This window comes from Apodemus sylvaticus, chromosome 23 (genome assembly GCF_947179515.1).
Source record: "Apodemus sylvaticus chromosome 23, mApoSyl1.1, whole genome shotgun sequence".
NCBI lineage: Eukaryota > Metazoa > Chordata > Mammalia > Rodentia > Muridae > Apodemus > Apodemus sylvaticus.
Window position 1 is genome coordinate 56,011,392 of NC_067494.1, and position 4,669 is coordinate 56,016,060.

At 42.9% G+C, this 4,669-nt stretch overlaps 1 protein-coding gene across 2 annotated transcripts in view; it reads left to right on the plus strand.

Moving 5' to 3' along the window:
• Positions 1 to 4,669, plus strand: part of LOC127674116 (zinc finger protein 54-like) — a 34,546-nt gene that overhangs the window by 29,310 nt on the left and 567 nt on the right. The gene's annotated exons all lie outside the window — the stretch shown is intronic.

A 4,669-nucleotide genomic window follows, 5' to 3' on the forward strand; every position in this document is an offset into this window, starting at 1 on the left:
TTGGTTTTGGATAACTAGCTGGTGTGCTCTCCTGAGGGAGACTCCTGCTCCCAGCATTGTGCTGTAGTACACTCTGTAGGGACTGACGCCTTGAGGACCTTTCACCATCCACTTTAGCATGTCCATTGTTGTGTTTGTTCAGCTTTTGTTTGGACAGTCATGTTTTTGAGATTTTTATGGATATTGCTTCTGGCATTCCTAATCTTACTGCAAACTGTGATCTTCTGCCTCTTGAATATTAATACCCCATCTTCAAAAATATTCCTTGAGTGTTTTGCAGATAACTCCATTGGGCATGGTCTCTACAACTCTGCATCTTGATTGGCTGTGGATTTTTTTGTAGTGGTCTCTGTTGAAAGAGAGCTTTCCTTGATGAAGGAAGAAGCCTACATTTACTTTTGGTACAAGGAAAGATGCTTTGATACTTATTAGGGATTATGCTGATTTAGTAAAGTGGTTGTTAGTTCTCTAAGATTCCTGACTTTACCAGCACTGAGTGGGTAGCTGTGTTTCCAGTATCAGTCACGGTTTCCTTTTGTTAAGAGTGTCTTTATGTCCAACCAGAGAGCTGTTGGTTACCGCCAAAGTGAGCTTGCTGCTACTGAACCCTTAGAGCTGACCTGTCAAGATGATTGTTTATGATCTTCATAAGCAATATAACTAGGTAGGACTTTGTCCTTTGGAAGTTTGCAGGCTGATTCTGGTTTTATACAAGTTATTCCTCAGGGTGGAGTCTGCTTTATTTTGAGACAGGGTTTCTCTGTATATTGCCAGATGTCCTAGATTCTCTATTTAGACTAAGCTGGCCTTGAATACAGAGTTCCCTTGTTTCTGCCTCCTGAGTGCTAGGTTTGAAGGCGCATGAGACCTTGCCCAACTATACATACCTTATTCTTTGTTTGGTTTGTTGGTTTGTCTGTTTGTAAAGACAGGGTTTCATTGTGTAACTTTCACTGATCTGGAAATCACAAAGACCTGCCTGCCTTTGCCTCCTGAGTGCCTGAACTAAAGGCATGCACCACCACTGCCCAGCTCATATGGTCCTGACTGTTACCCAAGGTAAAGGCACAACTTACTTGATAGAAATGTGTTAACAAGTGAATCTTCCATTTACTGACATTAAAGACTTCTGTTTTACTAAATAGGATACTCTGATTGAAATGGATGAGTTTCCAGATGCATATAACATACCGAATATAAACAATATGAAATAAATAATATAAACTAAACTAAGAGAAACAAAGTGATGGAAGCAATTATAAAATACCATCCTTTAAATAACTCCAGGACCATAATGACAGAATTCTATCAGAACTTCAAAGAACTAACAGCAAATCAACTTAACATTTAATACTTCTTGACACAAAAATTCAAGACGTCTTGACTCCATTACCTGATGCTAAACCAGATAATGAGCCTGCCGTGCTGGAGCATGCCTTTAATCAGCCCTAGTGTTCCAGAGGCAGGGAAGGCGAATCTCAGTGAGTTCCCGGCCAGCATGTCTCAAAAAACAAAAAACAAAAGGCAAGAACAAAAAACAAAAACAAAAATCACATCACATACTGGTACAACCAGAAAGAAATCACACACTGATGTTAAAATTAAACAATTGATCTGGTCACATTAGCACTAGTCTTTAAACATGTATTCATACAGAGATGCCCTGTCTACAAGGAAAGAATGAATAAATAACCTCCCCCCAAATTTTCTATTATTAGATATTTCACAAACACAGACACACCCACATCATATCATATCAGTGTTTCTGTGCCCACTTCAAATACTGCCCATTCTCATCTCCTGCCTCTCCACTATTCTGGCCCACAATTCCCACTATAACTCTACTGTATTCATCTCTATTCATTTTGCCTGGGATCCACTGAGATTAACCAGAGCCATTTGTGAGACTGTACTGGAGCCTGGTGTGCTTAGCAGAGGATAACAACTAAAGGCAGGGATTCTCCTCCTACAGACTAGCCATAACCAGCGTCTGAGAGGTAAAGAGAGCTAGCTGTTCCACTTCCTAGACTGATTGTGGTCTTGTGTGAGGACAGTTGCTATTGGTTACTGATTACAATAATTGTGTGGGGGTCTAGGGAATGGAGTATCTTAGCCCTCCCTCCTCTTTCCCTTATTTCCTAACCTCCTAGACTGATTGTGGTCTTGTGTGAGGACAGTTGCTATTGGTTACTGATTACAATAATTGTGTGGGGGTCTAGGGGATGGCGTGTCTTAGCCCTCCCTCCTCTTTCCCTTATTTCCTAACCTCCTAGACTGATTGTGGTCTTGTGTGAGGACAGTTGCTATTGGTTACTGATTACAGTAATTGTGTGGGGTCTAGGGAATGGCGTGTCTTAGCCCTCCCTCCTGTTTCCCTTATTTCCTAACTGCCTCTTCCTCCTCAGTGATCCCAGAGCTGGAGATGGTATAGAGTAACAGACCTTTTCAGGACTAGAACCATGTACTTATTTTTGCATCCAGGCTAGCCAAGAGCCTGCATCCACCGGAAACCTGTCACGAGGAAAGAACCTTATGAATGTATCACAGAAGACAAATGCCTTTCTGAGGAGTTAGTAAAATGACAAGACCCCACCTAGTAGTGACAGCAGTACAGCATGGGATGAATTCAGCCTAAGCTGTTAGCGAAATGACCACTGACATATATATATATAATCTTAAGTTCTTTGAATGTCTGTTAAAATTTCAGAATTTCGTTATGGCTTCGCATGTTTGTGTGTTGAGAAGCCTCTTAGCCTGTTATTGTTTAGTGTGAAGCATGTGTTCCATAGGCTTTGTTTTACCCCGTTTTTGCATCTAAAGGATTCAGAACCCAGGATGGGGGATCAGATACCCGGGTGCAGGGTCCTACTAGCCCAGTTCTGGTCTAGCCTGGCAGTGGTCATGGGGAGGCTGTGACTAGCAGGTCCGGAGCAGACAGACCCCTGGAGCTGTGTGACAGGAAGCCTGAGACCAAGTGGGAGGGACAGATATTCCGCGCGCGCGGTAGGGATACATACTCAGAAACATGGTGGAAGATTGTTAGACATTATTAGGTGGGGGTTGGAAAAATAGTGTTCCGAGTGGGAGGGGTTAGGACAGTGACGCGAACGGAAGCTGGAAACTGGGTGTGGGCGGCTGGAGAAGTGGGACTGGGGATCAAAGCCAGAAGTGACAAGGACCTGTCATCCAGAGCTCGCGGCCGTGCCGCGTGGGGAATCGAGTGCTACAGACCTGTGGTCGCAGGACGCAGAGGACTGCGTGGGAAGCTAAAACAACAGGTAGTCGCGGGAGCAGTGCGGGGTATCCTCGGGAAGTCAGCAATCAGCCGCCAAGCCGCGGGAACCGAGCCAGGCGGCCCTGGAGCTGCCCAGGTCAGAGGAGCTGCAGGGCTGGAAAAGGGCGGGAAAGGAACAGGGTGTGGTCAGTTTGCCTGCTTCTAGGAAACCTGGCTTGGAAATTCTGCTGTAGATGTCTTTCTTCCCTTGTAAATAACTTTTAGCTCACATAAATCGGACTAATTCTGTTTTTTGAACTACTTTTCTGAAGGCCGAATATTCCTATTAGAATACTGTAGCAGAATATTTGAATGTATGTATTGATATTTGAAAACCAGTTCTGTTTGTTCCGGTTAAAAGGGAAAAGCTCTTGATCTTTAGATTCATTCACTCTAACTGGCCCGTTTTACCAGGGACTTACAGTGACTTGGCATCCCCAGAGATCTTTTAGATGCTAGTCATAAAAGAAGTGGTTGCAAATGTAATTTAATTCGAAAGAATATTTTTTGCAAGTTACATAGGTATGACTGTAAACATTAACGCTTATAAGTAAACACATTTCTCATTATTAATTTACTTTACACTAATAACGCAAACCCACCCCCCACTTCCTCTCCTCCCAGTCCCAGTCCGTTCTTCCTGCTTCTCCTCCAATTTCCTCCTCCTTTTCTCATCAGAGAAGGGGAGGAGTCCAATGGCTCAGTCTTGTCATATCAAGTTGCAGTAGGATTAGGCTTATCTGCTATGGAGGCTAGACAAGACTGCCCAGTTGGGAAAGGGCTCCAAAGGCAGGCAGCTGAGTCAAGAGAAAACCTCAGCTCCTGTTGTTACAGGGCCCACGTGACAACTAAGCTGCACATCTGTTACAGTTCAGTTAGAAAGCACATTATAAGGCAGCAATCCCTAACTTGGGAAAGATGCAGGTAGGTCTGGAAGATCCTTGTCATCCTGATATACAGATATAGTTTAAGGACAGCCAGGGCTACACAGAGAAATCTTGTTTGTTGGAGATGGGAGAAGAAAAAGGAAAAAAAGAAAAGAAAAGAAAACAGAAGTGAAAAGGTATTATTGTATACTATAGTACTATAAAGCATCTTTTGAATAATTACTCTAACTCTTCTATATTAGAAAAATGTCAATAATAGTCTTTTGTCTCCTTTCAAGTAAAGGACTCTGTCCATGGACATACAACCAAACGGTTATTTTTTTGTTCTATTGTTTGCTGTGTTTGAGACCTGAGCCCATTGTGTTGCTGCATCTGGACTAAACTCACCATGTAGACCAGGCTGGACTGGAAGTCACTGAGTTCTGCCTAACTCTGTCTCTTGAGTGTTACGATTAAAGATGTGAACCAAGACAAATATTTTAACTGCTGTTTTGTATTTTGTGGTTAG